At 36.8% G+C, this 14,648-nt stretch overlaps 1 protein-coding gene across 3 annotated transcripts in view; it reads left to right on the forward strand.

Moving 5' to 3' along the window:
* Positions 1–14,648, forward strand: part of SV2B (synaptic vesicle glycoprotein 2B) — a 322,088-nt gene that overhangs the window by 224,858 nt on the left and 82,582 nt on the right. The window lies entirely within an intron of this gene.

Below are 14,648 nucleotides of genomic sequence, written 5' to 3' on the forward strand. Positions count from 1 at the left end.
GGAATTTCAAAAGATCCAGATAATCTTTAGCTCTAACTAAACCCACGATGTGATATTTTTTTATACAGTGTCATTGAGCTGCACATATGATTTAGCATATTACTGGCCATTTCAAATAGGTAAATTGGACCAGGCCTGCTGCCAATCCTTAGAGAACCGCTATATTTCCCTCAAACATTTCTTCGCCCAACTTTTTCTGTATGGAAGGGAATAAGGCACACTTCCCAGTGACTAGTTCGGGACATAGGTCCGCGACTTTACCACAGAAATGTCTGCCGGAAATCTGGTACGACCTCATGCTGTAAGAAGGATATGCACTTCACATGCCTCCAGCCCACTGCCACCTAAAATTCAACACACAAACATCTCTCTAACTCAGACTGACTAAACCAGGAAAATGCTTTCCCTTTTTGCTTAGCAAGGCTACTCCCATGCTGGGCTGGTCCCAAACCTTTAACTGCAGCCTAATTAACTGTGTAAGGCTACCTTAACACATAATTTGGGGAAAAAAAAAACAAACAAAATGTCAGTGTTTTTACATGTGTCTTTTTTCCCTGACATTTTTCTTTAGTTTTTTGGCACATTTTATACATTTTATAAATATTTTTCATCTCAGTACTTGAACTTTTTTTTTTTTTTTTTTAGACATGATTCATTGATCATGTGATTATTAAATTCCTTTTATAATCACAAGATTGGTAATGTCAAAAATGCAACTCAAATTTACACAAAAACAAACAAAAAGACTTTGGTAGAATAATGATGGAAACTGCTCCAAAAAATACCTAGAGCAGGCTACAATTTCGAAAAAAAAAACATAAAACAAAAAGAGAACACCTCTGATATAAGAACACAGCTGATATAAGAACACCTCTCATATAAGAACTCCTCTGATATAAGAACATCTCTGATATAAGAACATCGCTGATATAAGAACACCTCTGATATAAGAACACCTCTGATATAAGAACATCGCTGATATAAGAACATCGCTGATATAAGAACATCGCTGATATAAGAACATCTCTGATATAAGAACTCCTCTGATATAAGAACACCTCTGATATAAGAAAACCTCTGATATAAGAACATCGCTGATATAAGAACACCTCTGATATAAGAACACCTCTGGTATAAGAACATCACTGATATAAGAACACCTCTGATATAAGAACACTGCTGATATAAAGAACATCGCTAATATAGGAACACCTCTCAAATAAGAACACGTCTGATATAAGAGCACTGCTGATATAAGAACACCTCTGATTTAAGAACATCGCTGATATAAGAACACCTCTGATATAAGAACACCTCTGATATAAGAACACCTCTGATATAAGAACATCGCTGATATAAGAACACCTCTGACATAAGAACATCGCTGATATAAGAACATCACTGATATAAGAACATCTCTGATATAAGAACTCCTCTGATATAAGAACATCGCTGATATAAGAACATCGCTGATATAAGAACATCTCTGATATAAGAACTCCCCTGATATAAGAACACCTCTGATATAAGAACATCGCTGATATAAGAACACCTCTGATATAAGAACACCTCTGATATAAGAACACCTCTGATATAAGAACATCGCTGATATAAGAACACCTCTGATATAAGAACACCTCTGGTATAAGAACATCACTGATATAAGAACACCTCTGATATAAGAACACTGCTGATATAAAGAACATCGCTAATATAGGAACACGTCTCAAATAAGAACACGTCTGATATAAGAGCACTGCTGATATAAGAACACCTCTGATAAAAGAACATCGCTGATATAAGAACACCTCAGATATAGGAACATTGCTGATAAAAAACACCTCTGATACAAGAACACCGCTGATATAAGAACATCGCTGATATAAGAACATCGCTGATATAAGAACATCGCTGATATAAGAACACCTCTGATATAAGAACACTTCTGATATAAGAACTCCTCTGATATAAGAACACCTCTGATAAAAGAACATCGCTGATATAAGAACACCTCAGATATAGGAACATTGCTGATAAAAAAACACCTCTGATACAAGAACACCGCTGATATAAGAACATCGCTGATATAAGAACATCGCTGATATAAGAACATCGCTGATATAAGAACACCTCTGATATAAGAACACTTCTGATAAAAGAACACCGCTGATATAAGAACTCCTCTGATATAGGAAAATTGCTGATAAAAAAACACCTCTGATACAAGAACACCGCTGATATAAGAACATCGCTGATATAAGAACACCGCTGATATAAGAACATCGCTGATACAAGAACACCTCTGTTATAAGAACACCTCTGATATGAGAACAACTCTGATATAAGAACTCCTCTGATATAAGAACAACTCTGATATAAGAACTCCTCTGATATAGGAACATTGCTGATATAAGAACAACTCTGATAAAAGAACACCTCTGATATAAGAACACCATTGATATAAGAACACCGTTGATATAAGAACATCTCTGATATAAGAACTCCTCTGATATAAGAACACCTCTGATATAAGAACAACTGTGATATAAGAACATCGCTGATATAAGAACAACTCTGATATAAGAACTCCTCTGATATAAGAACACCACTGATATAAGTACAACTCTGATATAAGAACACCTTGATATAAGAACATCGCTGATATAAGAACACCGCTGATATAAGAACTTCGCTGATATAAGAACACTTCTGATATAAGAACAGTGCTGATATAAGAACTCCTCTGATATAAGAATATCGCTGATATAAGAACACCTCTGATATAAGAACACCGCTGATATAAGAACACCTCTGATATAAGAACACCACTGATATAAGAACATCTCTGATATAAGAACTCCTCTGATATAAGAACACCTCTGATATAAGAAAACCTCTGATATAAGAACATCGCTGATATAAGAACACCTCTGATATAAGAACACCTCTGGTATAAGAACATCACTGATATAAGAACACCTCTGATATAAGAACACTGCTGATATAAAGAACATCGCTAATATAGGAACACCTCTCAAATAAGAACACGTCTGATATAAGAGCACTGCTGATATAAGAACACCTCTGATTTAAGAACATCGCTGATATAAGAACACCTCTGATATAAGAACACCTCTGATATAAGAACACCTCTGATATAAGAACATCGCTGATATAAGAACACCTCTGACATAAGAACATCGCTGATATAAGAACATCACTGATATAAGAACATCTCTGATATAAGAACTCCTCTGATATAAGAACATCGCTGATATAAGAACATCGCTGATATAAGAACATCTCTGATATAAGAACTCCCCTGATATAAGAACACCTCTGATATAAGAACATCGCTGATATAAGAACACCTCTGATATAAGAACACCTCTGATATAAGAACACCTCTGATATAAGAACATCGCTGATATAAGAACACCTCTGATATAAGAACACCTCTGGTATAAGAACATCACTGATATAAGAACACCTCTGATATAAGAACACTGCTGATTTAAAGAACATCGCTAATATAGGAACACGTCTCAAATAAGAACACGTCTGATATAAGAGCACTGCTGATATAAGAACACCTCTGATAAAAGAACATCGCTGATATAAGAACATCGCTGATATAAGAACATCGCTGATATAAGAACATCGCTGATATAAGAACACCTCTGATATAAGAACACTTCTGATAAAAGAACACCTCTGATATAAGAACACCTCTGATATAAGAACATCGCTGATATAAGAACTCCTCTGATATAAGAACACCGCTGATATAAGAACATCGCTGATATAAGAACATCGCTGATATAAGAACTCCTCTGATATAAGAACTCCTCTGATATAAGAACTTCTCTGATATAAGAACTCCTCTGATATAAGAACACCTCTGATATAAGAACATCGCTGATATAAGAACTCCTCTGATATAAGAACACCGCTGATATAAGAACACCGCTGATATAAGAACTCCTCTGATATAAGAACTCCTCTGATATAAGAACTTCTCTGATATAAGAACTCCTCTGATATAAGAACACCTCTGATATAAGAACATCTCTGATATAAGAACTCCTCTGATATAAGAACTCCTCTGATATAAGAACACCTCTGATATAAGAATATCGCTGATATAAGAACTCCTCTGATATAAGAACACCACTGATATAAGAACATCGCTGATATAAGAACTCCTCTGATATAAGAATTCCTCTGACATAAGAACACCACTGATATAAGAACACCGCTGATATAAGAACTCCTCTGATATAAGAACTCCTCTGATATAAGAACACCACTGATATAAGAACACCGCTGATATAAGAACTCCTCTGATATAAGAACACCTCTGATATAAGAACTCCTCTGATATAAGAACTCCTCTGATATAAGAACTCCTCTGATATAAGAAGACCGCTGATATAAGAACACCTCTGATATAAGAACACCTCTGATATAAGAACTCCTCTGATATAAGAACACCGCTGATATAAGAACACAGCTGATATAAGATCGCCTCTGATATAAGAACACCTCTGATATAAGAAGATCGCAGATATAAGAACTCCTCTGATATAAGAACATCGCTGATATAAGAACATCGCTGATATAAGAACACCTCTGATATAAGAACTCCTCTGATATAAGAACACCTCTGATATAAGAACACCTCTGGTATAAGAACTCCTCTGATATAAGAACTCCTCTGATATAAGAACACCGCTGATATAAGAACACCGCTGATATAAGAACTCCTCTGATATAAGAACTCCTCTGATATAAGAACACCGCTGATATAAGAACTTCTCTGATATAAGAACTCCTCTGATATAAGAACACCGCTGATATAAGAACACCGCTGATATAAGAACTCCTTTGATATAAGAACTCCTCTGATATAAGAACACCGCTGATATAAGAACACCGCTGATATAAGAACTCCTCTGATATAAGAACTCCTCTGATATAAGAACACCCCTGATATAAGAACTCCTCTGATATAAGAACACCGCTGATATAAGAACACCGCTGATATAAGAACACCTCTGATATAAGAACACCTCTGGTATAAGAACTCCTCTGATATAAGAACACCGCTGATATAAGAACACCGCTGATATAAGAACTCCTCTGATATAAGAACTCCTCTGATATAAGAACACCGCTGATATAAGAACACCGCTGATATAAGAACTCCTCTGATATAAGAACTCCTCTGATATAAATACACCACTGATATAAGAACTCCACTGATATAAGAACTCCTCTGATATAAGAACTCCTCTGATATAAGAACACCTCTGATATAAGAACACCTCTGGTATAAGAACTCCTCTGATATAAGAACTCCTCTGATATAAGAACATCGCTGATATAAGAACATCGCTGATATAAGAACTCCTCTGATATAAGAACTCCTCTGATATAAGAACACCTCTGATATAAGAACTTCTCTGATATAAGAACTCCTCTGATATAAGAACACCGCTGATATAAGAACACCGCTGATATAAGAACTCCTTTGATATAAGAACTCCTCTGATATAAGAACACCGCTGATATAAGAACACCGCTGATATAAGAACTCCTCTGATATAAGAACTCCTCTGATATAAGAACACCACTGATATAAGAACTCCACTGATATAAGAACTCATCTGATATAAGAACACCGCTGATATAAGAACACTGCTGATATAAGAACTCCTCTGATATAAGAACACCTCTGATATAAGAACTCCTCTGATATAAGAACTCCTCTGATATAAGAACTCCTCTGATATAAGAACTCCTCTGATATAAGAACACCTCTGATATAAGAACACCTCTGATATAAGAACTCCTCTGATGTAAGAACACCGCTGATATAAGAACACCGCTGATATAAGAACTCCTCTGTTATAAGAACACCTCTGATATAAGAGCATCGCTGATATAAGAACTCCTCTGATATAGGAACATCGCTGATATAAGAACATCGCTGATATAAGAACTCCTCTGATATAAGAACTCCTCTGATATAAGAACACCTCTGATATAAGAACACCTCTGGTATAAGAACTCCTCTGATATAAGAACTCCTCTGATATAAGAATACCGCTGATATCAGAACACCGCTGATATAAGAACTCCTCTGATATAAGAACACCTCTGATGTAAGAACATCGCTGATATAAGAACATCGCTGATATAAGAACTCCTCTGATATAAGAACACCTCTGATATAAGAACTCCTCTGATATAAGAACTCCTCTGATATAAGAACACCGCTCATATAAGAACACCGCTCATAAGAACTCCTCTGATATAAGAACTCCTCTGATATAAGAACACCACTGATATAAGAACTCCTCTGATATAAGAACTCCTCTGATATAAGAACACCGCTGATATAAGAACTCCTCTGATATAAGAACTCCTCTGATATAAGAACACCACTGATATAAGAACTCCACTGATATAAGAACTCCTCTGATATAAGAACTCCTCTGATATAAGAACACCACTGATATAAGAACTCCACTGATATAAGAACTCCTCTGATATAAGAACTCCTCTGATATAAGAACACCTCTGATATAAGAACACCTCTGGTATAAGAACTCCTCTGATATAAGAACTCCTCTGATATAAGAACATAGCTGAAATAAGAACATCGCTGATATAAGAACTCCTCTGATATAAGAACTCCTCTGATATAAGAACACCTCTGATATAAGAACTTCTCTGATATAAGAACTCCTCTGATATAAGAACACCGCTGATATAAGAACACCGCTAATATAAGAACTCCTTTGATATAAGAACTCCTCTGATATAAGAACACCGCTGATATAAGAACACCGCTGATATAAGAACTCCTCTGATATAAGAACTCCTCTGATGTAAGAACACCGCTGATATAAGAACACCGCTGATATAAGAACTCCTCTGTTATAAGAACACCTCTGATATAAGAGCATCGCTGATATAAGAACTCCTCTGATATAGGAACATCGCTGATATAAGAACATCGCTGATATAAGAACTCCTCTGATATAAGAACTCCTCTGATATAAGAACACCTCTGATATAAGAACACCTCTGGTATAAGAACTCCTCTGATATAAGAACTCCTCTGATATAAGAATACCGCTGATATCAGAACACCGCTGATATAAGAACTCCTCTGATATAAGAACACCTCTGATATAAGAACTCCTCTGATATAAGAACTCCTCTGATATAAGAACACCGCTCATATAAGAACACCGCTCATAAGAACTCCTCTGATATAAGAACTCCTCTGATATAAGAACACCACTGATATAAGAACTCCTCTGATATAAGAACTCCTCTGATATAAGAACACCGCTGATATAAGAACTCCTCTGATATAAGAACTCCTCTGATATAAGAACACCACTGATATAAGAACTCCACTGATATAAGAACTCCTCTGATATAAGAACTCCTCTGATATAAGAACACCTCTGATATAAGAACACCTCTGGTATAAGAACTCCTCTGATATAAGAACTCCTCTGATATAAGAACATAGCTGAAATAAGAACATCGCTGATATAAGAACTCCTCTGATATAAGAACTCCTCTGATATAAGAACACCTCTGATATAAGAACTTCTCTGATATAAGAACTCCTCTGATATAAGAACACCGCTGATATAAGAACACCGCTAATATAAGAACTCCTTTGATATAAGAACTCCTCTGATATAAGAACACCGCTGATATAAGAACACCGCTGATATAAGAACTCCTCTGATATAAGAACTCCTCTGATATAAGAATACCACTGATATAAGAACTCCACTGATTTAAGAACTCCTCTGATATAAGAACATCGCTGATATAAGACCATCGCTGATATAAGAACTCCTCTGATATAAGAACTCCTCTGATATAAGAACACCTCTGATATAAGAACACCTCTGGTATAAGAACTCCTCTGATATAAGAACTCCTCTGATATAAGAACATCGCTGATATAAGAACATCGCTGATATAAGAACTCCTCTGATATAAGAACTCCTCTGATATAAGAACACCCCTGATATAAGAACTCCTCTGATATAAGAACACCGCTGATATATAAAACACCGCTGATATAAGAACACCTCTCATATAAGAACACCTCTGGTATAAGAACTCCTCTGATATAAGAACACCGCTGATATAAGAACACCGCTGATATAAGAACTCCTCTGATATAAGAACACCTCTGATATAAGAACTCCTCTGATATAAGAACTCCTCTGATATAAGAACTCCTCTGATATAAGAACTCCTCTGATATAAGAACACCTCTGATATAAGAACACCTCTGATATAAGAACTCCTCTGATATAAGAACACCGCTGATATAAGAACACCGCTGATATAAGAACTCCTCTGATATAAGAACACCTCTGATATAAGAGCATCGCTGATATAAGAACTCCTCTGATATAGGAACATCGCTGATATAAGAACATCGCTGATATAAGAACTCCTCTGATATAAGAACTCCTCTGATATAAGAACACCTCTGATATAAGAACACCTCTGGTATAAGAACTCCTCTGATATAAGAACTCCTCTGATATAAGAATACCGCTGATATCAGAACACCGCTGATATAAGAACTCCTCTGATATAAGAACACCTCTGATGTAAGAACATCGCTGATATAAGAACATCGCTGATATAAGAACTCCTCTGATATAAGAACTCCTCTGATATAAGAACTCCTCTGATATAAGAACACCTCTGATGTAAGAACACCTCTGATATAAGAACTCCTCTGATATAAGAACTCCTCTGATATAAGAACACCGCTGATATAAGAACACCGCTCATAAGAACTCCTCTGATATAAGAACTCCTCTGATATAAGAACACCACTGATATAAGAACTCCTCTGATATAAGAACTCCTCTGATATAAGAACTCCTCTGATATAAGAACACCTTTGGTATAAGAACTCCTCTGATATAAGAACTCCTCTGATATAAGAACACCGCTGATATAAGAACTCCTCTGATATAAGAACTCCTCTGATATAAGAACTCCTCTGATATAAGAACACCGCTGATATAAGAACTCCTCTGATATAAGAACACCTCTGATGTAAGAACACCTCTGATATAAGAACTCCTCTGATATAAGAACTCCTCTGATATAAGAACACCGCTGATATAAGAACACCGCTCATAAGAACTCCTCTGATATAAGAACTCCTCTGATATAAGAACACCACTGATATAAGAACTCCTCTGATATAAGAACTCCTCTGATATAAGAACTCCTCTGATATAAGAACACCTTTGGTATAAGAACTCCTCTGATATAAGAACTCCTCTGATATAAGAACACCGCTGATATAAGAACTCCTCTGATATAAGAACTCCTCTGATATAAGAACACCTCTGATATAAGAATACCTCTGGTATAAGTACTCCTCTGATATAAGAACTCCTCTGATATAAGAACACCACTGATATAAGAACTCCTCTGATATAAGAACACCTCTGATATAAGAACTCCTCTGATATAAGAACACCTCTGATATAAGAATACCTCTGGTATAAGTACTCCTCTGATATAAGAACACCGCTGATATAAGAACACCGCTGATATAAGAACTCCTCTGATATAAGAACACCTCTGATATAAGAACTCCTCTGATATAAGAACACCTCTGATATAAGAACACCTCTGGTATAAGAACTCCTCTGATATAAGAACTCCTCTGATATAAGAACACCACTGATATAAGAACTCCACTGATATAAGAACTCCACTGATATAAGAACTCCTCTGAAATAAGAACTCCTCTGATATAAGAACACCTCTGATATAAGAACACCTCTGGTATAAGAACTCCTCTGATATAAGAACTCCTCTGATATAAGAACACCGCTGATATAAGAACACCGCTGATATAAGAACTCCTCTGATATAAGAACACCTCTGATATAAGAACATCGCTGATATAAGAACATCGCTGATATAAGAACTCCTCTGATATAAGAACTCCTCTGATATAAGAACACCTCTGATATAAGAACTCCTCTGATATAAGAACTCCTCTGATATAAGAACACCGCTGATATAAGAACACCGCTGATATAAGAACTCCTCTGATATAAGAACTCCTCTGATATAAGAACACCGCTGATATAAGAACACCGCTGATATAAGAACTCCTCTGATATAAGAACTCCTCTGATATAAGAACACTACTGATATAAGAACTCCACTGATATAAGAACTCCTCTGATATAAGAACTCCTCTGATTTAAGAACACCTCTGATATAAGAACACCTCTGATATAAGAACACCGCTGATATAAGAACACCGCTGATATAAGAACTCCTCTGATATAAGAACTCCTCTGATATAAGAACTCCTCTGATATAAGAACATCGCTGATATAAGAACACCTCTGATATAAGAACTCCTCTGATATAAGAACACCTCTGGTATAAGAACTCCTCTGATATAAGAACTGCTCTGATATAAGAACACCGCTGATATAAGAACACCGCTGATATAAGAACTCCTCTGATATAAGAACACCTCTGATATAAGAACACCTCTGGTATAAGAACTCCTCTGATATAAGAACTCCTCTGATATAAGAACATCGCTGATATAAGAACATCGCTGATATAAGAACTCCTCTGATATAAGAACTCCTCTGATATAAGAACACCCCTGATATAAGAACTCCTCTGATATAAGAACACCGCTGATATAAGAACACCGCTAATATAAGAACACCTCTGATATAAGAACACCTCTGGTATAAGAACTCCTCTGATATAAGAACACCGCTGATATAAGAACACCGCTGATATAAGAACTCCTCTGATATAAGAACTCCTCTGATATAAGAACACCGCTGATATCAGAACACCGCTGATATAAGAACTCCTCTGTTATAAGAACTCCTCTGATATATGAACACCACTAATATAAGAACTCCACTGATATAAGAACTCCTCTGATATAAGAACACCTCTGATATAAGAACACCTCTGGTATAAGAACTGCTCTGATATAAGAACTCCTCTGATATAAGAACTCCTCTGATATAAGAACACCGCTGATATAAGAACACTGCTGATATAAGTACACCTCTGATATAAGAACACCTCTGATATAAGAACTCCTCTGATATAAGAACACCGCTGATATAAGAACTCCTCTGATATAAGAACTCCTCTGATATAAGAACACCGCTGATATAAGAACTCCACTGATATAAGAACTCCTCTGATATAAGAACTCCTCTGATATAAGAACACCTCTGATATAAGAACTCCTCTGATATAAGAACTCCTCTGATATAAGAACACCTCTGATATAAGAACATCGCTGATATAAGAACTCCTCTGATATAAGAACTCCTCTGATATAAGAACACCTCTGATATAAGAACTCCTCTGATATAAGAACACCGCTGATATAAGAACACCGCTGATATAAGAACTCCTCTGATATAAGAACATTGCTGATATATGAATACCTCTGATATAAGAACACCGCTGATATAAGAACACCGCTGGTATAAGAACTCCTCTGATATAAGAACTCCTCTGATATAAGAACTCCACTGATATAAGAACTCCTCTGATATAAGAACTCCTCTGATATAAGAACACCGCTGATATAAGAACACCGCTGATATAAGAACACCTCTGATATAAGAACTCCTCTGATATAAGAACTCCGCTGATATAAGAACTCCTCTGATATAAGAACTCCTCTGATATAACAACTCCGCTGATATAAGAACTCCTCTGATATAAGAACTCCTCTGATATAAGAACTCCACTGATATAAGAACACCTCTGATATAAGAACTCCTCTGATATAAGAACACCGCTGATATAAGAACACCGCTGATATAAGAACTCCTCTGATATAAGAACATCGCTGATATATGAACACCTCTGATATAAGAACACCTCTGATATAAGAACACCACTGATATAAGAACTCCACTGATATAAGAACTCCTCTGATATAAGAACTCCTCTGATATAAGAACACCTCTGATATAAGAACTCCTCTGATATAAGAACTCCTCTGATATAAGAACACCTCTGATATAAGAACACCTCTGGTATAAGAACTCCTCTGATATAAGAACTCCTCTGATATAAGAACTCCGCTGATATAAGAACATCGCTGATATAAGAACTCCTCTGATATAAGAACTCCTCTGATATAAGAACACCTCTGATATAAGAACTCCTCTGATATAAGAACACCGCTGATATAAGAACACCGCTGATATAAGAACTCCTCTGATATAAGAACATTGCTGATATATGAACACCTCTGATATAAGAACACCGCTGATATAAGAACACCGCTGGTATAAGAACTCCTCTGATATAAGAACTCCTCTGATATAAGAACTCCACTGATATAAGAACTCCTCTGATATAAGAACTCCTCTGATATAAGAACACCGCTGATATAAGAACACCGCTGATATAAGAACACCTCTGATATAAGAACTCCTCTGATATAAGAACTCCGCTGATATAAGAACTCCTCTGATATAAGAACTCCTCTGATATAAGAACTCCGCTGATATAAGAACATCACTGATATAGGAACTCCTCTGATATAAGAACTCCACTGATATAAGAACACCTCTGATATAAGAACTCCTCTGATATAAGAACACCGCTGATATAAGAACACCGCTGATATAAGAACTCCTCTGATATAAGAACATCGCTGATATATGAACACCTCTGATATAAGAACACCTCTGATATAAGAACACCGCTGGTATAAGAACTCCTCTGATATAAGAACTCCTCTGATATAAGAACTCCTCTGATATAAGAACTCCTCTGATATAAGAACACCGCTGATATAAGATCTCCTCTGATATAAGAACATCGCTGAAATAAGAACTCCTCTGATATAAGAACTCCTCTGATATAAGAACTCCTCTGATATAAGATCTCCTCTGATATAAGAACTCCTCTGATATAAGAACTCCTCTGATATAATAACACCGCTGATATAAGAACTCCTCTGATATAAGAACACCGCTGATATAAGAACACCGCTGATATAAGAACTCCTCTGATATAAGAACATCGCTGATATATGAACACCTCTGATATAAGAACACCTCTGATATAAGAACACCGCTGGTATAAGAACTCCTCTGATATAAGAACTCCTCTGATATAAGAACTCCTCTGATATAAGAACTCCTCTGATATAAGAACACCGCTGATATAAGAACTCCTCTGATATAAGAACATCGCTGAAATAAGAACTCCTCTGATATAAGAACACCGCTGATATAAGAACACCGCTGATATAAGAACACCTCTGATATAAGAACTCCTCTGATATAAGAACACCGCTGGTATAAGAACTTCTCTGATATAAGAACTCCTCTGATATAAGAACTCCTCTGATATAATAACACAGCTTGCCACAGACCTTGCTGTTTCATCTCATACATTTTTGTTTTAGGAGTGAGATTGGTTTACAAAACTAAGTTTATAAACATGAGAAAATGACAAAACAAGACAAATTTAGGCTACATTCCCCCTAGGCACAAACATAGTGTATTTTTAATCTGCTACATTTTTCTGTACCAGCATTGTGCCTGACATTTTTAGTATTTCCATGTACACTCTGCAGAGGATGGATACATTGTAAATTGTCCTGTGCTTTAATATCTGAGCGTTGACAATTTATGCTGCGCACCCTGCTACAGTGCGACACTTTTCTTCCTTTGCAATGTACAAGAGCAATGTGCAGCATGAGGCCAGGTTCACACTGCATTACTAAGCTTGGGCCATTCGCAGTTGCAAATTACAGACTTGATTTGCTCTGTGTGTAGTTCTGGGGGCACCTTTGCATAGCAGATGAGAGCAGGAGGTGCCATCTATGGGACAGACTAGAGCAGGGGTAGGGAACCTCAGGCCCCAGGGGCATTTACGGCCCTCGATGACCTTTTATCAGGCCCCCGAGCAGATTCTCAGGGACCGCATTCTTGGGCAAAGAGCTGTATTTTGATTGCCACCAGCTCATTAATTTCTTCTTGCTCTCTTAGCGTACATATGCAATGTTCACTACTGAACACTGAAGGGCATGCAATGAAAGATTATGTCCTGACACCAGTACAGAGTCAGGATGTACATTGTGGGCGGAGCTTGTACGGCCCCCGAAGGATGGTATAAATATCCAAATGGCCTTTTGCAGAAAAATGATTCCACACCCCTGGACTAGAGCATGCTGCAATTTTCTCCTCATGGCACACTATTGGATTACTGTACCATCCACTGAGCACACATACAGTACACTGGTCATAAATATGGCATCTGAATCTAGTCTTCCTGTATCATCTTCATAATGATATCCATAGTATTATTTACAGCTGCGCCATTTCCTCTGTGGACAGTGTGCAGCAGAAATGCCACTTGGGAATGAAATCTTGCTTGAGAAACAAGTGTGTATAAGCAGTCTAGAGGTCTGCCACTGTCCTTATAATATCATGGTAACAAGATTACTATGATTTGTGTACAGCTACTCAGTGAACTGATTATTGTACTGGATGACCTCCCTCATCTCTGCTGAGGACTTTGCCACACACTTTAAAAATAAG

Source organism: Ranitomeya imitator, chromosome 4 (assembly GCF_032444005.1).
Source record: "Ranitomeya imitator isolate aRanImi1 chromosome 4, aRanImi1.pri, whole genome shotgun sequence".
NCBI lineage: Eukaryota > Metazoa > Chordata > Amphibia > Anura > Dendrobatidae > Ranitomeya > Ranitomeya imitator.